Source organism: Mauremys reevesii, linkage group 5 (genome assembly GCF_016161935.1).
Source record: "Mauremys reevesii isolate NIE-2019 linkage group 5, ASM1616193v1, whole genome shotgun sequence".
Taxonomy (NCBI): Eukaryota; Metazoa; Chordata; order Testudines; family Geoemydidae; genus Mauremys; species Mauremys reevesii.
The window spans coordinates 10,504,619-10,526,545 of record NC_052627.1 but is presented as its reverse complement, the minus strand read 5'-3'; the positions used below and the strand labels follow the sequence as shown (position 1 = coordinate 10,526,545).

Genomic DNA, 21,927 nt, shown 5'->3' with positions numbered 1-21,927 from the left:
GTCTGATAAAGTGATTCAGTGCCCGCGGCTGGCATTAGGGTGGGGTGACAGAGCCCGGGGCACCGACACTGGCGCTTGAAGGAGGTCACTGGACAGTGTCTGCTTGCATCCGAAGAAGTGGGTATTCACCCACGAAAGCTCATGCTGCAAAACTTCTGTTAGTCTATAAGGTGCCACAGGATTCTTTGCTGCTTCTACAGAACCAGACTAACACGGCTACCCCTCTGATACTTGACAGTGCTGTTGGAGTGGCTGTGATGCCATTCGTTGGGTACGAGGCTGCCCCTCAGGAGCAGAGCCAGGAGGGAATACCGCTGGCTGCAAGGGAGGGTGCTGCACATGGAAAGACGAGATGTGTGCGTGTGTGAAGGCAAAAGGGCGAGGGTTGGGTTCTGCAGGACTCGTGGAGCCCACTAAGCCGAACCACGTCAAAGGGACGGACAGGGAGAAAATGCCCTAGGTCTGTTGAGTGGGAGGCCAGAAGGACGCTGCAGGTCTAGTCCAACCTGCGTGGCTAAGGCTGTATCCTTCACTCAGGGACTCCTCCCCGTGGGTGCCCTAGAGCAGATAATTCAGAGCACTCACGCGTGCTCAAGGGAAGCTTGGGTTTTTGCTAAACGTTGACTGTGAATCCCTCTCCTTGGGGTGCATGTTTAGCTGAACAGAGCGCTAGCGGGCTCGGCTGCTGGAGTGACGGGCTTAGCCTCCGTCAGGCAGAGATGGCAAACATTTTCCTTCACCGTTGCTTTGTGTTTCTGTCACACCCCCTGGAGAACAGGGCCCCAGACAATTACAGCTGAACTAACTAACCTCAACTGGCAGCTCCTAGCCCCGTCATTCCCAGCCTGGCTGGTGTGGCTGAGTACCCTGACCCCACAGCCCTTGTGCCCCATGCCTAGAGCCCCTCTGGCATCTGACTTACCCTGCGTCTCCCACTGTCTGGCCTGGCCATGCGCTCTCCTGTCCTTTGTTTTCTCTCCACTCTCTCCCCTCTTTGCACCTTGTTTTCTCTTTCTAGTCTTATCCCCCCACCATTCCTTGCTCTCCCTGCAGCCCAAGGGCTCAGGACACAGGCTGTGCCCGCAGAGCTGGAGCCTGGCACCCTACTGGCACAAGCTGCTCCAGGCCCAGCTGTACTGGGGCCCCCTGGAGCAGGGAGGGAAGAGGATTGCAGACGCTACCCACAACTCTGGCCACAGCAGCGTGTTTGTGCTGGGGAGTCGTCATGGATTCAGGGTCATGCCCAGACACCACTGCTTATCTCCTCGGCCCTGTGCCCCACGGTGCCATGCTGGCAAGGCCCAGCTTGGTGGGTTTGGTGCTGTGGCTGGGCTGTATTGGGAGCAGTCTCTCATAGCTGGTAGCAGTGGGCATGCACCTTCACAGATCCACCCACAGAGATGTGACGTTATCGCATGTCTCACACTGGCTATCAGCTCCGCCGAGTGTGGCCTGGAGGTGACTAGCAAGGGCTTCCAGGGAAGGCTGGAGAACATGACATGGTGTCTGGGTGGTTCAGTGCGACAGCTCCGGCTTGGGCGCTCATCCCCAGGCATTCCTCATTCACAAGATGTGGCTCATTGTAGGCACCACGTTCCCTACGTGATGCACAAAGCTGGGGTCCCCTCATCGCATTCCTTGTTGGGAACTGCCTACTTCAGCACGGCAGGAGCTGAGGTCACAGAGAGGTCTTGCAGTGCTTGGCACTTCTGGCCTGAGTTGTTTCTCTTGTTGTGGGGATCTTGTGCCCACGGCAGGCCCTGGCACGCTGAGGGGTGCCCCACATGCTGCTGCACTTGTCTATTGCTGACATTTGTGGGTGGTCCCTCATGCAGTTGTATGCAGGGGAGATTCTCCCTGATAGTGGCCCCAGCACTGGCTGATGGCACCTCTGGCAGTGCAAAGCCGAGGACAGCCTATCTGAAATACCCAGGCCACCAAGCAGGCCCAGCCCCAGACAGCAGGTCTGCCAGTGCCAGTGGAGCTTCTAGCTACTCACCAGTGTGCATAGGGAGTAAACGGCACGAGGAAACTGCCTTTTACCAGCTTCATCGCGTTGGGGTGTCCTGTCGCCTGCTGGTAGGACATGCTGTGGTCTCACTGATGCCCTCCCAGTGACTGTGCCAAGCCTCAGTGCATTCTCCTTGTCCAGCTGATTACCATCTCAGCAATACTGCATCTTACTGGCCTTGAAAGTGCCTGCAGTCTGCACGCCTCTCAGAACCATCCCTGCTAAGAAACCAGAGGATATACTTCATTTAGAGAGAGACAACCCTAATAAGCTGGTATTTTCTCAGCTGAAAGAATGGCTCGGTCACACTGCCACTGAACGTTGTGCAGGAGTAGTCACAGCTGTAACCCAGACTCACTCAGCATGGCTCCGAACTATTCAATAAATCTTCCGAAGCCTGGCCTCAAGTCACCTGTAGACAACATACACCACACATCTGAAGATCCTTGTGTGCACACGCAGAGAGGTGGGATCACCTCTGCTTAGGACATTAGTGAGACCATTACTGGTTACTGTGTCCCACGCCGATGTCTCTCACTGCAAAAAGGATGCTGAGAAATTGGAGAGGGTTCAGAAAAGAGCTACAGGAATGATCTGCACTCTGGAAAAACCTGCCTTCAGAGAAATACTAAAGCAGCTCAGACCTTTTAGTTTATTCAAGAGAAGGTTAAGAAGTGACTCTCACAGTCTGCAAGTACCTGGATAGGGAGGAGCTTTCTGAGAGGAGAGGACTCTGACCTACAGACCAAGGCAGAACGAGATCCAACAGCTGGAAGCTGAAGCTCGACAGTTCGGACTGGAAATAAGGGGCAAATGGGATGGTGATTAACTGCTGTAACAAACTACCAAGGGACGGGGTGGATTCTCCAGCACTTGACGTCTGTCTCTCTGGACTCTCTTTCTAAAATATATGCTCTGGCTTAAACGAAGTTATGGGCTGGATGCAGAGATCGCTATGTGAGGTTCTCTGGCCTGTGTTGGACAGGAGGTCAGGCTAGACAATCACAATAGTCTCTTTCTGGCATACAGAATACAGCTTGCACAGAAAGCAAGGAGGCTCCATTCTCCCTGAAATGCATAGATCCTTCCTTACTCTCTACAACATGCATGTCCAAACACAACAAAAATGTCTTATTAAAAGTTAATGAAAACTCCCTTGGCAGCAGATCAGGTCAGGGTCCATAAATGGAAAACACATGTAGTTACTGAGCACAGATTACCACAGCACGGGGGGAGTTTATTTTATTACACAAATGTACTCTTTTGATGCAATCCGTCCTGGAAGAGAAGTTAGAGAAGATACAGTCTGTAAATATTGCAGCCATTTGTGGATAAATAAACTGTGGAAATTAAAACAAAAAGTAAAACCACTAGGCCAGTAGCAGTGCTAAGCTCTAATACATCTACCCAACTGTTCCCAGGCGTCACCCACTTTCACAGCACATCCGTCTAAGCTCCTTGTGATTCTTGACATGCAGCTCAGATAAAAGGGTTCAGCAGTCTTCCCACCATACACACGTCGAGGTCACCCACCACTGCTAGCTCCTGGAGTCTGGGCGGACTGTCCCTCCCGGTGATACGGACTATGGCCAGACAGCCTCGCCCTTTCCCTCACACTCCCCACTAGCTGTGCAATTTAAATATAAAGTTCAGGTACAGACCCCGGGGCCGGCCCGGCACAGAGTCTCCGAGAGAGCCGGGCCGGCCCGGCACAGCGTCTCCGAAAGAGCCCGGCGCTTCGTAGAGACCCCGGGGCCGGCCCGGCACAGTGTCTCCGAGAGAGCCCGACGCTTCGTACAGACCCCGGGGCCGGCCCGGCACACCATCTCCGAGAGAGCCCGGCGCTTCGTACAGACCCCGGGGCCGGCCCGGCACAGCATCTCCGAGAGAGCCCGATGCTTCGTACAGACCCCGGGGCCGGCCCGGCACAGTGTCTCCGAGAGAGCCCGGCGCTTCGTACAGACCCCGGGGCCGGCCCGGCACAGCATCTCCGAGAGAGCCCGACACTTCGTACAGACCCCGGGGCCGGCCCGGTGCTTCGTACTTCCCACGCTGGCAACCTGCACCAATCTGTGGAATGTGGGGGTCCCAAGCCAATATTTTGAGCATGAATTGCTGATGATCCTCTTGATGCTTCTGCTGGAATGACATTTGATGCTGCTGCTGCTGCAATTGTAGCTGTCAGACCCTGTTGCGACCCCTGCTCTCCTTTCCATGTCACCAAAGCAGCAAGACCCAGGCTTCTCCCCAGGCCATGGAAAGCTATGCCCGCATTCTCCATTATGTGTACCCTGGTGGCTCTACTCACCAGTTGGAAATAGACAATCAGACATGCCCAGGTTCATTTTCTGTCTATGTCCTCAGGGCTCTGTTTGTTGTCTTCACAAACAAGACAGACAAGTGTGCAAAAAGCAACACAAATAACAGTCTGGTTAGGGGGTTCAGACTGGGGTCTTCTGGCAGCTACCAGCTGTGGCCCTCTCTGACCCTGCAGGGTTGCTTCACAGGTTTGGTTGGTCTGCCTGCAGTGGTTACCAGCTCTGCTCTCCTGATTTTCCCCCTTTATATTTGCCAGCTGAGCGTGTGCGCCAATCATGAGGTGCTGAGCAGCTGTGTCAGCTGCTTCCCAGCATCTCTGCTGGGCTTCACGCTAGGGCAGAGCCAGCTCTCCCTGGCCCTCTCCCTTTGGACTATTAAAGGAGCAGGTGGCCCTGTTACGATGGGCAACAAGCCACCTCCACTCAGAGTGCTCGTGCCCATCCAGTTCAGTATTCAGAGCCATCGGTACCATTTCAGGGTGGCCTTTCGTTCCTGGGTGCTAATTCCCCAGGCCCTGGGGAAAGAGCGAATGTAGATTTCATTCCACTCCCAGCACGGTACGCATGGAGCAATCCAAGGCAGTGACAATACAATAGTCTCATGAGTTCCCTCCTGACTCAACCCCAGCGTGCCCACAATGCAGCATCGCACCCTTCCCACTGTGCTGGGCCCTGCACAACACAGACTAAGAAGCAGTCTGTGCCCTGAAGCGCTTACAAGCCAACCAGCCATAGGGGTGACAGACGGACAGACAGCCAAAATCCCAATGGCGCATCTTGCAAAGTGCTTTTTAACCAAACTGCTCCAAACCCGCCTACCCCTCCCCATCATAGAATCATAGAATCTCAGGGTTGGAAGGGACCTCAGGAGGTCATCTAGTCCAACCCCCTGCTCAAAGCAGGACCAAACCCAACTAAATCATCCCAGCCAGGGCTTTGTCAAGCCTGACCTTAAAAACCTCTAAGGAAGGAGATTCCACCACCTCCCTAGGTAACCCATTCCAGTTCTTCACCACCCTACTAGTGAAAAAGTTTTTCCTAATGTCCAACCTAAACCTCCCCCTCTGCAACTTGAGACCATTACTCCTTGTTCTGTCATCTTCTACCACTGAGAACAGTCTAGATCCATCCTCTTTGGAACCCCCTTTCAGGTAGTTGAAAGCAGCTATCAAATCCCCCCTCATTCTTCTCTTCTGCAGGATAAACAATCCCAGTTCCCTCAGCCTCTCCTCATAAGTCATGTGCTCCAGCCCCCTAATCATTTTTGTTGTCCTCCCCTGGACTCTTTCCAATTTATCCACATCCTTCTTGTAGTGTGGGGCCCAAAACTGGACACAGTACTCCAGATGAGGCCTCACCAGTGCTGAGTAGAGGGGAATGATCATGTCCCTCAATCTGCTGGAAACGCCCCTACTTATACAACCCAAAATGCCATTAGCCTTCTTGGCAACAAGGGCACACTGTTGACTCATATTCAGCTTTTCATCCTCCGTAACCCCTAGGTCCTTTTCTGCAGAACTGCTGCCCAGCCATTCGGTCCCTAGTCTGTAGCAGTGCATGGGATTCTTCCGTCCTAAGTGCAGGACTCTGCACTTGTCCTTGTTGAACCTCATCATATTTCTTTTGGCCCAATCCTCTAATTTGTCTAGGTCCCTCTGTATCCTATCCCTACCCTCCAGCGTATCTACCACGCCTCCCAGTTTAGTATCGTCCAGCTACCCCTTCCAAAAAACTCCCAGCCCACCCCACAGAAACAAGCGCAAAGGGGGAGGAGCCTGCTCCTCTGTCCCGGTCCCACCCACTCGCTAGTAGTAACCAGGTCAGATTCCCACCCCCACTAGCACCACCTTATCAGATGACGACAAGAAAAATTCCCACCAGTGAGAAATGAAAGCTCACCAGCCGGACAGGCTGCAGAACAGACTGCAAAAAGGGGGGTTGCTTACTGTTTGAGGGAGCGCTCCCCACTCCAAGCCACCAATCCCACGCACGACTCCACCCATCCACATCGTTAGCGTGACTCTTCCCAGGCCCTCACAGCTAGCTGTAGACCCCAGAACAGATCAAAACCGCCATTGCTGGAAATAGCCACACTTGGAAACGGACCAGGTCTCTTAGCTGATACCTTAATTTATGGCTGTTGCATTTAAGCCTCCACATCTTGGTACTGTCTTTTTAGGAAAGGACATGATGTCCAGTGGCTATTTTCATGCCTGTGTATTCGAAAGCGATGCATGAAGAATCTGTTTTGAACGTTTGGGAAGCAGCTTTTTTTTTTCCAAAATACAGATTGCTCCAACATCACCAGTGGAAACGTACACAATGCCATATTTGGGCATGGTGTATTATTAGTTCCCCCGTGCCACTCTGGCTGCTGCAGCAACACAACCTGGCCCAGAAAAGAACAGCCCCTGCGCCTCGCTGTAAGGAGCCCTCAGCACGTGGGGGATTAGCACATCGTGTCGTTTGAAATGAGACCCCCACATTTCTCTCCAAAACAGACTGGTGACGGTGCTCAGGCAGGAGAAGGGCTCCCCCTGCGAGGGTCTCAGAAGGACGGGGTTCTGTCTCCAGCAGAGTTCTGGGGGCAGAGAGCAGAGTTCTGTTCCCAGCTCTTTTGCAGACTTTCTTTGTGACCCTGTGTGAATCCCTGAAAGTCTGAGAGGCGGGGAAACGTTCCCCCTGCAGCACAGACAGTCTAATTCACTAAGGGCTCAATCGTGCTGTCATTATTGGGCTGCTCAGGGCCAGGCACACCAAACCCCGATGGTGCCAGTAGCATGCTGGGTGTACTGCGACTCAGAGCAAGCATGGCAGGTGCTTCGGCAGCTAGGCCTTGTAGGCACTTGCCCTGGTGGATCGCACTAACCACTCACATGGCTACGGGAGAGGGTATTTATTAGGGCTGGCAGAAAAGGGGAAGGCTGCAGATGCCCTAGGAACAGAGGCGACACTTACAGTGCAGAGTGAGCGATAGCAGTAAATGTTCAGACTGCCCTGTCGAGAGGCAGGCCTAGTGCAGTCTCTCTCATGCATCTTGGAGCAGCCCGGCAGGGAGGCAGCAACTTGGGGAGTTCCACTTGTATCTCTGGCACTCCTTCCTAGTGGGAACACGGGAGCAGGATGCACCTCTGTGTCCCAGGCACACAGGGTCACTGTCACTCCTCCCTGGTTCAGACTGTGCTGGGTGCCTCCTGATTTGCACCTCAAGTTCATGGTCACTGCCTATTTCTGGGGAGAGGCTGCCTGAGCTTTGCACATCACTGTGGTAAGGTCCTGGGACCGCGACAGTTCTGGGCAGGGATCTGTGGCAGCCGGGCTCGCTGCTGTGTTTGATTTGTTCTGCCCAGCGACTCGTTTCAGTTACCGGTCTAGTATTGAACATCTAGTGTGTGACCATTTGCTCCTGGGGTCAGGGTGTTGGGATTGGCAAGCCCAGTGCAGATGTTTGCGGTGTTCAATCCACCAGCTGAGGAAGTCCAGTGGAGAGTTAGGAACCGGACAGTGCGTTTATGAAGCGTAAAATTAATTCAGCTGTAACTGCACAAACAACAAAGAGAATGGTAGTTCTAACAGCCTGTCCCCCACAAACCTCTTCAGCAGGATATGAGGCCAAACTCCTGACATTGCTAGCACAGCCGCCTCCCAGGTCACCCGTGAAGGCATGAGGCCGCTTCCAGCAGCTTCACCCTTTCCTGGGGCTGTGCATCCAGCCCCTTGCTCCTCGGAAACATGTTATCACCTCCATGGTTGACAACTTGGACATGAATGGCAACAAGTTCTTTGTTATCTGGTGCTCCTCCTCTTGGATTTCTAGACCCAGTGTCAATTCAGAAACATACACAGTTCCTGTGGAGTTTCTGACTGAGCCTGTCTTTTTTCTGTCACAGGTATCAGGTGTGTGATGGTGGCTACAATCAGTCTTGTGGGTATTAATGGAGCCTTTGAAGGTGGCTACTGGTTTCTCATGCCCTCCTTCAAAACTACAGTGTGCTGGTAAGTTAGAGGCAATCGTCTAACTCAGGGGTAGGCAACCTATGGCACAGGTGCCGAAGGCGGCACACGAGCTGATTTTCAGTGGCACTCACACTGCCCGGGTCCTGGCCGCTGGTCCGGAGGGCTCTGCATTTTATTTAATTTTAAATGAAGCTTCTTAAACATTTTAAAAACCTAATTTACTTTACATACACCAATAGTTTAGTTCTAGATTATAGACTTATAGAAAGAGACCTTCTAAAAACGTTAAAATGTATTACCGGCACGCGAAACCTTAAATTAGAGTGACTGAATGAAGACTGAGCGCAGCACTTCTGGAAGGTTGCCGACCCCTGGTCTAACCACACACTGCTTTGGGGATGAAACCCTCCTGGCAGCAAAGGAGCGGGGTCAGCTTCTTTACCCCCTAAGCTGCAGTGGTGCTTACAGTCATAACGTGAGAGAATTATGGCCTCAGACCTGCAGTGAGGTAATAAAGGTAATAATTGGAGATATACCAATCTCCTAGAACTGGAAGGGACCTTGAAAGGTCATCAAGTCCAGCCCCCTGCCTTCACTAGCAGGACCAATTTTTGCCCCAGATCCCTAAATGGCCTCCTCAAGGATTGAACTCACAACACTGGGTTTAGCAGGGCCAATGCTCAAACCACTGAGCTATCCAGCACAGTGAATCCTGGGACTGGCACTTCACCATGCTCCTGTGTCTATGTGGCCAATGGCACAGATGCAGCAGCAGGGGCACACAGAGAAGAATCCATTCACTAGCCCACATGCTGGGTGCAGAGCTGGACAGCACTTTGCAGCTGTACAGGAAGGATGGGCGCCACCTACACCGAAATAGAACCAGACTGCTGGCATGCAAAACTAAAAAGGTGGCCTGTGACTTTTTAAACTAGGGCCTGGTGGGAAGCCAAGAGGTGGAGAGGAGCACAAGGTTCAGAAAGAAAGATCCCTTAGGGGAGGATCTATTAACGGGGATTCTCTATGGCCTAGTGAAGCAGAGAGGATAGAAGTTCATAAAGTCCCAGAAGCCGCTGAAGAGAAACAGTCATTTGAAAAAGAATCCTATTCAATGACATCACATGACAACTAAATAGTGACACATTTTATACATGCTAGAAGATGGGTGAACTTGACTGCCTGGTACTAAATGAGAATATTATTATAATAGGCATCACAGGAACGTGGTGGAATAAGGATAATCAATGGGACACAGTAATACCAGGCTACAAAATACACAGCGATGTGTATGGTAGGGGAGTTGGGAAAGAAAGAAAGAGTGTCAAAAATAGTAAATATCTTAAATGAATTAAACTGTAGCAAGGAATCTCTATGGATAGAAATTCCATGTTTGAATAATAAGAGTACAGCAGCAGGAATATACTACCAACTACCTGACCAGGATGGTGATGGATTCTGAAATGATCAGGGAGAGTAGAGAGGCTAAAAAAATAGAAAACTCAGTAACACTGGGTGATTTCAACGATCCCCATATGGAGTGGGTATGTCTCTCTGCAGGACAGGATGCACAAATAAAATTTCTAGACACCAGTATTGACCATGTCTTGGAGCAGCTTGTCTTGAAACCCAAAAGGGGAGGAGAGGCAGGTCTTGATTTAGTCCTAAGTAGCTCACAGGATCTGGTCCAAGAGGTGAATATGGCAGAACTGCATGTTATTAGTAACCATAATGTAATTAAGTTTAACATCCTTGTGGGAGAGAAGATACCAAAGAAGCCCACTACAGGTGCATTTAACTTCAAAAAGGGGAACTACATGAAAATGAGGAAGCTAGTTAAATGGAAATTAAAAGGAACAGTCACAAGAGTGAGATGCCTGCAAGCTGCATGGAAACTTTTTAAAAATACCATAATAGTGGCACATGCTAAATGTAAACCCCAAAGAAATAAACAGTGAGAGGACCAAAAAAAAATGCCACCATAGCTAAACAATAGACTAAAAGAGGCAGTTAGAGGCAAAAAGGCATCCTGGAAAATAGAAAGGCTAGAAAATAAGAGAAAAATAGCAAGGAACATAAACTCTGGTAGATCATGTGTAAAAGTATAATTAGGCAGGGCAAAAAAGAATTTGAAGCGCAACTAGCAAAAGACACAAAAACGATCAGCAATTTTTTTAAAGCCCACGAGAAGCAGAAAACCTGCCAAACAATCAGTGGGAACCACCGGACAATCAAGTGCTAAAGTAGCACTCAAGGAAGACAAGTCCATTGCGAAGAAGCTAAGTGAATACTGCAGAGGATGTGACAGAGATTCCCACACCTGAGCCATTCTGTTTAGGTGACAAATCTAAGAAACTGTCCCAGACTGAGGTGTCAGTAAAGGAGGTTTTGGAATAAATCAATACATTGAACAGTAATAAGTCACCAGCACCAGATGGCATTCACCCAAGAGTTCTGAAGGAACTCAAATCTGAGATTGCAGAACTCCTACTGTGGTATGTAACCTATCGCTGAAATCTGCCTCTGTACCAGATGACTGGAGGGGAGCTAACATAACGCCACTTTTTTAAAAAGGCTCCAGAGAAGATCCTGGCAATAATAGTCTGGTAAACCTAACTTCAGTACCTGGCAAATTGGTTGAAAGTATAGTAAAGAACAGACTTATCAAACACATAGATGAACATGATTTGTTGGGAAGAGTCAATACAGGTTTTGTAAAGGGAAATCATGCCTCACCAATCTATTAGAATTTTTTGAGGGGATCAACAAGCATGTGGACAAGGGGATCCAGTGGATATATTGAACTTGGACTTTCAGAAAGCCTTTGCCAACGTCCCTCACCAAAGGCTCTTAAGCAAAATAAGGAGTCATGGGATAATTGGGAAGGTCCTATCATGGATCAGTAACTGGTTAAAAGACAGGAAAAAAAGGGTAGGAACAAATGGTCAGTTCTCACTGTGGAGAGGGGTAAATAGTGGGATCCCCAAGGATCTGTACAGGGACCTGTGGTCTTCAACATACCCATAAATAATCTGGGAAAAGGGGTAAACAATGAGGTGTCAAAATTTGCAGATGACATAAAACAACTCAAGATATTTAAGTCCAAGGCAGACTGCGAACAATTACAAAAGCATCTCACAAAACTGGGTGACTGGACAACAAAATGGCAGATGAAATGCAATGTGGATAACTGCAATGTAATGCACATTGGAAAGTATAATCCCAACTATAGATACAGAATGATGGGGTCTAAACTAGCTGTTACCACCCAAGAAAGAGATCTTGGAGTCACTGTGGATAGTTCTCTGAAAACATCAGCTCAATTTGCAGCAGCAGTCAAAAAAGCAAACATAATGTGAGGAACCATTAGGAAAGGGACAAGAACCAGGGGCCACCCAAAGAATTTAATAGACAGCTAGTTTAAAACAAACACAAGGAAGTATTTCTTCACACAATGCACAGCCAACCTGTGGAACTCATTGCCAAGGGATGTTGTGAAAGCCAAAAGTATAACTGGGTTAAAAAAAGAATGCCATAAATTCATGGCGGATCAGTCCATAAGATGGTGTGAGGCACAACCCCATGCTCTGGATGGCAGGGGATGGATCACTCAGTAATTGCCCTGTTCTGTTCATTCCCTTGGAAGCATCTGGCCACTATCGGAAGACAGGATACTGGGCTAGGTGGACCATTGGTCTGACCCCATGTGGCCACTATATTGTTCTGATGGTCCCTTCTGGCCTTAAAAATCTCTATGCCTATTATGTGGTAATAATTTCCCTCTCCAGCAGCCTTCTATCCGCTGTACATACATACACACATACACCCATGTCTTATTTAAAAATAAACTCTCCCTGTTGCAGGTGCCCAAAGAGCTCATTCGTTAGATGTGTTTGACCCCTCTCTAGACACATCCTACTGCATGCAAATGCATCTAAAGCATCCTTCAAATCCAATTACTTTTAATCTCCCCATTCCAAGATCTCAAATGCCGTCCTAACACATGTTCCTCTCCATTGTTACAGGCTTGAAAAACCTCACACAAGTTTTGATTCCTTCAAGACTTTGCCACAGCCTCTATCACACATCTGCTCTCGTAGAAGAAAAAAAGCATACAAACTAATGAAGTTTTCCTTTTTTACACTGTATTGTTGTAAGGAAGAGTGTTATTTGTGAAAGCACGGTCGGACAGTCATTGCTGTAGAGTTTGAAAAGTATTTTCAAACAAAAAAGCAAACTATCAAAGCAAAAGGAGAGCGAGTATTTTTATACCAAACATTGTGCATATAACAATCTTACACCGGGTTAGATCACTAAGTTTTGTGCTCAACTTTTGAATGCGTGCAATTAAGATTCTCTCTTTTTTCTTTCTTCTTTTTTTGTAAGCTGCATGCATTCAAGACATGTTTTTAAATCTTGTTCAGAATTAAATAATTGTATTGTTAGGTTTATAGGCATTGTGCTTAGCCTGGGCGGAACTACAGCTCTGGGTATATTTACAGTATTAGGGTTTTATTCCCCAGTGTACCATATTCTATCAGGCAGGACAATCAGAAAACAATTTTTCTACCTTAGGGCTACAGTTCCCTTTTGCAGTGTGAAGCTTTAAGTCCAGCAGAGAGCTGTGCAGGGAAAAGCCATGCATGGAGCAAGTGGAGACTTACTAATGAGCGCTCTCCCTGTGCTTATTCAGGGACAGTTACATTTGCTGGGTCACACGGTATCCGTCCAGGGGCAGGAAGGGCTGGTTCCGGTAATGGCTTGAAATGTTTACTGGCAACGTAAACGGCTGTAATGAGAAAAAGTTGACCCCAATTCAGGAACACACTCAAGAACATGCTTAAGTCTAGTTGAAGTGAATGGGACTTTAACACACGCTTACAGTTAACACTTAAGTGCTTTGTTGAATTAGGGCCTTAATGAATAGTTTATGCCTGTCCAGCTCCTTGCTATGTAATATGCTGGTATTTTCAATGCAAAAGTGAAACCAAAAAGGGAGGCTTTGACATTTTCTGCTAAACCCTGTTCTTTACTCCAGTCATTGTCTTGAAGCAATATTTGTAATGTTTACGGAGAATACTGTACCAGCAACAAGAAGCTTATTTTACCAGTACATTCCTTTTCCCCTATTGCTTTTCACTCTGCATAGGAATAGAATATAGAAATGAGTCTTTGTTTTCTTGTAAAAGGATTGACAACTCCTGACCCCTAAAGACGACTCTCTCTCCGCCCACTCACCCATAAGGAATGCTGTGCCGCAGCCTGCACTGATTGGTTCAAGAAGGACCTGATTGTTGACAAGTGTGGTGAAAGTGTGCTCACAGGTTTCCCCGTAGTTTTGTTCACATTGTGCTGAACACGTAGTGATGTCAGTGTTTTTATGATGCCAACACAATTGTTCTTTGTGGAAATGCAGATGTTGAGAATTCTTCAGTCCCAAGACCACAATGATAGTTGAAAGCATAAGACAGAAAAACATAAATTCTACTTTTGTTTAAACAAAGTGACAAGGATAACTTGAGAACAAATTAAATTCTAAGACAAATGTTGAAATAAATCTAAACAGACGTGTAAGTATTCTAACCAATAGACTAGTTCTTTAGAAAACTGATTTTCTGTATTTGTTTTGGGTAATAGAGGAAAGAAACATCCACATTGTCTACTCTGCTTTTTTGAAATATGTTTAAAGGTACTTTTCTATTGTAATTTTTAAAAAATAAAACAATGATTATTATAACTTATACCACAGCCTGGGGTGCTGATTTGCTTATGGCAGGGTGACCAATCCATGCGCATCTGGGAGCCTCACATGTGACTGAGGCTGCGGTCCCAGTCCTGCAAGAAGCTCTGATGGGCACTACATTGGCATACTGGCTCTAGAATGAATATTACAAGGCCCCGATATCAGAAAACGAATTACAAGATCCGAGCACTGTACGTGATTGTTAAACATGGTGAACCATTATTTTCGATAACTCATCATTGTTGTCAGGCAACCAACCTAAGACAGGGCCGCCCAGAGGATTCAGGGGGCCTGGGGCAAAGCAATTTTGGGGGCCCTTCCATAAAAAAAATGGCAATACTATAGAATACTATATTCTCGTGGGGGACCCTGTGGGACCCAGGACAAATTGCCCCACTTGCTCCCCCCCTCAGGCAGCCCTGGGAAAAATAAACCTTCCGCATTTCAGCACAAACCCAGTTTTGAGAAAACTTCTTTACAAGGTATCACTGGTTCTCAGCATCAGCTAGTGCTAAAAGGCACTAAAGATCATTAAAAGGGTTGGACAAATATTTTCCATCAAAACTTTTTTTGGATCAAAAACTAGGGGTTTTTAAAAAGCAGAAAAAAATCACGGACAATGTCTGCTTTCCTTCAAAATTTGTTGTGGTTTTTTTAATTGAAAAGCTGAAATTAATCTGCCAAAACCTGAATATGGTTTGGGGTTTCAGAAGTGTGTCCAAATATTTGCTGCTTGCTGTGTTTGATTGTTTAAAGAAACACTAAAAAATTCTGCTTAAAAAAAAATCCAAAACTTTTGAACCACCTCAGCTTGTGACCAAACGCCTGAGCCCATCCAAGCAGAGATTTTTCCAGGGTTCTGATACTCTGCTGGCTTCCTTGACTCATATCTGTCTCCATAACTTTGGGTTCATTTAGGTTAGAACATAAGAACGGCCGCACTGGGTCAAACCAAAGGTCCATCCAGCCCAGTATCCTGTCTACCGACACTGGCCAATGCCAAGTGCCCCAGAGGGAGTAAACCTAACAGGCAATGATCAAGTGATCTCTCTCCTGCCATCCATCTCCACCCTCTGACAAACAGAGGCTAGGGACACCATTCCTTACCCATCCTGGCTAATAGCCATTAATGGACTTAACCTCCATGAATTTATCTGTTTCGTAGAGACTGGCTCCACGGGGTCCCTCACGAACTGGAGACGGTTACTGTGGGTTTGTCTTTAGTATAGACTATGTACATACTCCACGAACTGAGCATTTGAGCTTGTTCCAGAGTCTGGGATGAGCCTATGTTGTGAAAACTGAAATGCTCAAAATAGCACATGCATGTGAATGGACACAGGGTGCTAAAATTAAATTAACCCAGGGGTTCTCAAATTGGGGGGGTCGCGCCCCCTCAGAGGGTCACGAGGTGTCAGCCTCCACCTCAAACCCCGCTTTGCCTCCAGCATTTACAATAGTGTTAAATATATAAAAAAGAGTTTTTAATTTATAAGGGGGGGGGGGTCACACTCAGAGGTTTGCTATGTGAAAGGGTCACCAGTACAAAAGTTTGCGAACCACTGAATTAACCCCTCTGAAGTCTCAGGGAATGCAGGGGAGGGGGGGGGTCTCCATTGGTAGGGTTGGGAAGGATATTGCTCTTCTCATGTGATCCCTCCCCCCAGTGGCTAATTTTAGATGAAGCTACCCTCCCCTGACATGAATCTCCCTATGGCACTGAAATTACATGTAGACTATAATTTGGCATTTGAGAAGTGAAAGGGATGGGAGCCCTAATGGAAAAGCTCACAGCTTGGCTCTTCTACAAGCCTCAAACTGCTGAATGAGCTTTAGGGTAGGGAAGGCTGTGCCTCCCAAACAGCCTGGCCCTGCCCCCTATCTGACCCCCACCCACTTCCTGCCCCCTGACTGCCCCCCCCCCCAGAATCCCCAACCCATCCTGCTCCTTGTCCCCTCACTCTCCCCCAGAGACCACCACCACCCCTGGACCCCACCCCTGCTCCCTGTCCCCTGACTGCCCCAACCCCTATCCACCGCCCCGCTGAGTCCTGACAGACCCCGGAACACCCATGATCCAACCTCCCCATTCCCTGTCCCCTGACCGCCCCAACCTCTGCCCCTCCCTGTCCCCGGGACTCCCTGCCCCTTATCTAACCCCCCCTCCGGGCCCCTTACGCCTGGCTGCCCCCTCTCGCGGAGCCTCAGCGCATCCAGGAGCGTCCCTGAACAGCGGTGCAGCATGGGTCTGGCGGGGCCTGAGCTCCTCCTGCTCAGAGCCGCGTGGTGAGGCGGGGCTGCAGCTCCCGGCCCAGCGGAGGGAGCTCAGGCCTCGCTGGAGCTCGCAGCCCCGCCCCCTTACCACGCGGCTCTGAGCGGGGAGGAGCTCAGGCCCCGCCAGACCCATGCTGCACCGCTGTTCAGGGACGCTCCTGGATGCGCTGAGGCTCCGCGAGAGGGGCGGAGGCGGGGTCAGGCCGGGGCTGGGGAGGGAGCCTCAGCCATTCTCGTGGGGGCCCCTGCGGAGCCCGGGGCCTGGGGCAAATTGCCTCACTTGCTCCCCCCCTCCCCCGGGCAGCCCTGGTTCACTGCTACGCCAGCAGAGTCAGTGGAGTGCGAGAGGGATGCTATTCTGGCTTGAGCATCAAAAAGATTCAAACGTTCCAGGAACAGAAATGTGAGCTGGGTCTGCTAGGGCTATTTTCACAAAGAAACTTCTAAGACTAGAATTCCACTTACGTAAAAATTCCACCCCAAGTGCTGCCCGGTTTAGTGAGGTTTAGGTTTAGCTGAGGGGCAGCCTCTTCCTTTTCGGTACTGAGTTTGTGACGCTCCTTCCACCTCCTCCCAGCAATGAGGGGTGTCCATACAGCCTGTCTCTTTCAGAACTCACCCATGTGCCAACCATTCTTCTGGACGTGCTTCAAGTATGTGGCTCAGTGCCTGCTGGGATACTGTGAGCAGCGTGCCCGCTGGTTATGCGCACAGCACAGCACAAGGATGGCCTGCTTACCCAGAGAGCTGAACGGAAGAAGACAGCAGTTAGATAGTCACGGTTACGGGTCTCATCAAAAGTGAAAAAACCATGGGCCAAACCAGTGAAACACATGTGACTAGGGCAGAATATAAGTTTCATAGAATCATAGACCAGGGGTGGGCAACCTATGGCACGGGTGCCAAAGGCGGCACGCGAGCTGATTTTCAGCAGCACTCACACTGCCCGGGTCCTGGCCACCGGTCCGGGGCGCTCTGCATTTTAATTTAATTTTAAATGAAAATTCTTAAACATTTAAAAAACCTTATTTACTTTACATAAAACAATAGTTTAGTTCTAGATTATAGACTTATAGAAAGAGACCTTCTAAAAAACGTTTAAAATGTATTACTGGCACGTGAAACCTTAAATTAGAGTGAATAAATGAAGACTCGGCGCACCACTTCCGAAAGGTTGCTGACCCCTGTCATAGACTTTAAGGTCAGAAGGGACCATTATGAGCGTCTAGTCCGACCTCCTGCACAACGTAGGCCACAGAATCTCACCCACCCACTCCTGTATCAAACCTCTAACCTATGTCTGTGCTACTGAAGTCCTCAAGTCATGGTTTAAAGACTTCAAGGTGCAGAGAATCCTCCAGCAAGTGACCCTTGCCCCACGCTGCAGAGGAAGGCGAAAAACCCCCAGGGCCTCTGCCAATCTGCCCTGGAGGAAAATTCCTTCCCGATCCCAAATATGGCGATCAGCTAAACCCTGAGCATGTGGGCAAGACTCACCAGCCAGCACCCAGGAAAGAATTCTCTGTAGTAACTCAGATTCCACCCCATCTAACATCCCATCACAGACCATTGGACATATTTATTGCTAATAGTCAAAGATCAATTAATTGCCAAAATTAGGCTATCCCATCATACCATCCCCTCCATAAATTTATTAAGCTCAGTCTTGAAGCCAGATATGTCTTTTGCCCCCACTGCTCCCCTTGGAAGGCTGTTCCAGAACTTCAGAAACCTTCATCTAATTTCAAGTCTAAACTTCCTGATGGCCAGTTTATATCCATTTGTTCTTGTGCCCACATTGGTACTGAGCTTAAATAATGCCTCTCCCTCCCTGATATTCATCCCTCTGATGTATTTATAGAGAACAATCATATCTCCTCTAGCTTTATAGGCTTTAGGGCTACAAATGACCACTATGCCCATCTAATCTGATCTCCTGCATAGCAAAAGCTAGAGAATCCCAGCCAGTGATTCCTGCACTGAGACCATCACTTCCAGTTGAGCTGGAGCAGATCATTTAGAAAGAGATGCCCAGACTGGATGGACAGACGCCAAGTGATGTAGATTTCAGTGTCATTAATTCCTCTCACTGTGATTAAACATGTTGTGTGTGGACACAAGCCATGACTAGAGCCTACCACATCACTAACTGGTTGCCGGCAGGTCTGAGCAGTCGTGTAGACAGAGCCTAAGTATTGGTGGGGAGATTTTCAGGGTCGGGCACTCAGCTCCTTCCCAGTGCAGGGCCTGGGTGCCCCTAGGCCTGGTCTAGCAGAACAGACTTAGCAGGGGGAAGGGATAGCTCAGTGGTTTGAGCATTGGCCTGCTAAACCCCAGGTTGTGAGTTCAATCCTTGAGGGGGGCCATTTAGGGATCAGGGGCAAAAGTCTGTCCAGGGATTGGTCCTGCTAAGCAGGGGGTTGGACTAGATACCTCCTGAGGTTGCTTCCAACCCTGATCTTCTATGACAGCAGGCTTGGGTCCTTTGGCAAAGTTACCTGGTAAACTCTAACCATTTTCATCCCCACTGCCACTGCCCTTCCCCAGGACATGGCTGCTGCTGCTGCTAATAGTCTCCAGGCTACAGCACATTCCTGAATTCCAGGCTGGAACATGAGCAGCAACCTGAATATGAGCAACAAAGCAGGAAATACTCAGGTATCATTGCTCTTACTTCCTCTAATCATCCTTAGCTTCCAATCTCTCCTCATGAGCAGGTATCAAGAGCCCAGCAGCTCCCTGTGCCTGCCTGCACATACAGGAAGTGACAGGAGCAAGTTTACCGCCACCAAGTGGGTATTCTTGGTCCAGGCTAGCTTGCCTCTCTCTTCTCCTTTCCCAAAGAGCCTGGAATGATTGTGATGAATTATAGATCAGATGCACTACAAACTGCCTTATGTCAGTGTTCTTACTGAACCATGCAAAATCCTGCTGTCCCCTGCCCTCCCAATCAGTAACAACCAGGGGGGAGATGGAAAATTCTTCAATCGCGGTAACTTTGTGGGAAATAGCCAATGCATCTGTGGGTCTTTTATTGCAGTGCAGACGTACCCAGAGAGCTCAATCTGTTTTGCTTAACAAAGAGAAGTTAAGGGGCGACTGATTACAGTCTATAAGTATTTACATGGGGGAAAACATAATGGGCTCTTCAATCTAGCAGAGAAAAATTGTAACAGCAGTATGTAATTTCTCTCTTAAACCAGCCTCTGTACCACATAACTGGTGGGTAGCTAATGTTTTGACAATTTTAAAAAAGGCTCAGAGGTGATCCTGGCAATTACAGTCTAGTAACCCTAACTTCAGTACCAGGCAAAGCAGATAAAACTATAGTAAAGAACAGAATTATCAGCCACCTAGATAAACACAATATGTTGGGGAGGAGTCAACATAACTTTTGTAAAGAGAAATCGTGTCTCAACAATTTATTAGAATTCTTTGAGGGGGTCAACAAGCATGTGGACAAGGGTGATCCGGTGGATTTAGTGTACTTGGACTTTCAGAAAGCCTTTGTCAAGGTCCCTCGCCAAAGACTCTTAAGCAAAGTAAGCAGTCATGGGATAAGAGGGAAGGCCCTCTCATGGATCAGTAACTGGTTAAATGATAGGGGGAAAAAAGGGTAGGAATGTGGCCAATTTTCACAATGGAGAGAAGTAAATAGTGGGATCCCTAAGGATCTGTGCTGTTCAACATATTCATAAATGGTCTGGGAAAAGGGGTAAACAATAAGGTGGTAAAATTTGCAGATGACACAAAACTAGTCAAATCCAAAGCAGACTGCGAAGAGCTACAAAGGGGTCTCACAAAACTGGGTGACCAGGCAACAAAATGCCAAATTAAATGCAATGTAGATAACTGCAAAGTACTGCACACTGGAAAACATAATCCCAGCTATACATATAAAACAATGGGACCTAAATTAGCTGTTACCGCTCAAGAAAGAGATCTTGGAGTCATCTTGGCTAGTTCTCTGAAAACATCTGCCCAATGTGCAGTGGCCGTCAAAAAATCTAATCATGTTAGGAATCATTAGAAAAGGGCTTGGTAATAAGACAGAAAATATAATGCCACTATATCCGCGTTTCTCAAACTGGGGTCCATGAGGTTATTCCAGGGGCTCCGCAAGCCATGTCCAGGGCCGTCGGCCCCGCTGATCAACTCCCCCCTTCCTGCCAGTGCTTCCTGCACACCGTGGAACAACTCCGCCCTCCCTCCCAGTGCCTCCTGCACACCGTGGAACAACTCCGCCCCCTTCCTCCCAGTGCTTCCTGCACACCATGGAAAAAACGGTTACTCACCTTTTCATAACTGTTGTTCTTCTAGATGTGTTGTTCATGCCCATTCCAATCAGGTGTGTGCGCGCCACATGCACTGTCATCGGAAAGTTTTCCCTTAATAGCTCCCGTCGGGTTGGCTGTGGAGCCCCCTGGAGTGGCGCCTTCATGGTGCTGGATATTGGGTCCTACTGACCCCGCGCCGCCTCAGGTCCTTCTTCCCAGCTACTCTGAGAGAGGGGAAGGTGGTGGGTACTGGAATGGACATGAACAACACATCTCGAAGAACAACAGTTACGAGTAATTGTTTTTTCTTCTTCAAGTGCTTGTTCATGTCAATTCCAAATCAGGTGACTCCCAAGCTCCACCCTGGAGGTGGGGGTCAGAGTTAAGGAATTGCTGATTGGAGCATCACCCTGCCAAATGCTGCATCATCTCTGGCGTGCTGGGTGATCGCATAATGAAAGGTGAACGTGTGCACCAAAGACCAAGTTACTGCCCTGCAAATTTCTTGTATCGAGACCTGGGCCAGGAATGCCACTGAAGAGGCCTGTGCCCTCGTGCAATGTGCCGCAAGTGCGGGGGCTGGGACCTTGGCCAGCTCATAACATGTGCAGATGTATGCTGTGATCCAGGAAGATATTCTTTGAGATGAGACCAGGAGCCCTTTCATCTGGTCTGCTACCACCACAAACAGCTGGTTCAACTGCCCGAATGACTTTGTGCATTCAATGTAGAATGCTAGCGCCCGCCGAACATCCAATGAGTGCAGCCTCTGCTCTCGACTACTGGCATGAGGCTCTTGTCCTGGCTAGTATGAAAGAGTGACACTACCTTGGGAAGGAAGGCTCGGTGAGGCCTGAGTTGCACCTTATCCTTGTGGAAGACCATGTAGGGTGGATTGGAGGTCAGGGCCTTTAACTCCAACACCCTCCTAGCTGATGTGATGGCGACCAAGAAGGCCACCTTCACCGACAAGTAGAGGAGTGAGAAAGTTGCCAGCAGTTCAGATGGGGGCCCCATTAGTCTGCAGAGGACAAGGTTAAGGTCCCACGCAGGAACAGGCTGTCTCATCTGAGGATGTAGCCGTTCCAGACCCTTGAGGAAACATCCTACCATGAGATTGCTGAATACGGAGTGTCCAGACGCTCCTGGGTGGAAGGCTGAGAGAGCAGCGAGATGTACTTTGATGGATAATGCTGCCAGTCCTTGTTGTTTCGGGTGCAGAAGGTAGTCTAGGATGAGTGGTATAGGCATCTGGAGTGGAGATGTGTGACACTGGGCACACCAGCAAGTGAACCTTTTCCACTTAGCTAGATAAGTGGCCCTGGTGGATGGTTTCCTGCTGCCAAGTAG

At 48.8% G+C, this 21,927-nt stretch overlaps 1 protein-coding gene across 3 annotated transcripts in view; it reads left to right on the top strand.

The window, feature by feature from the left end:
• The window catches only part of RBPMS (RNA binding protein, mRNA processing factor), a 128,272-nt gene extending 114,284 nt beyond the window's left edge, over window positions 1-13,988 (top strand). The window contains exons 8-9 of one of the 3 annotated variants that reach the window (XR_005599114.1): window positions 8,220-8,325; window positions 12,309-12,340. The gene's annotated coding sequence lies outside the window, so the exon portion shown is untranslated. Of the gene's footprint in view, window positions 1-8,219; window positions 8,326-12,308; window positions 12,386-13,472 lie in introns of those variants that run through there. The other 2 variants (XM_039540508.1, XM_039540509.1) reach the window with 2 other exon arrangements.
• Window positions 13,989-21,927: the final 7,939 nt, after the last annotated feature.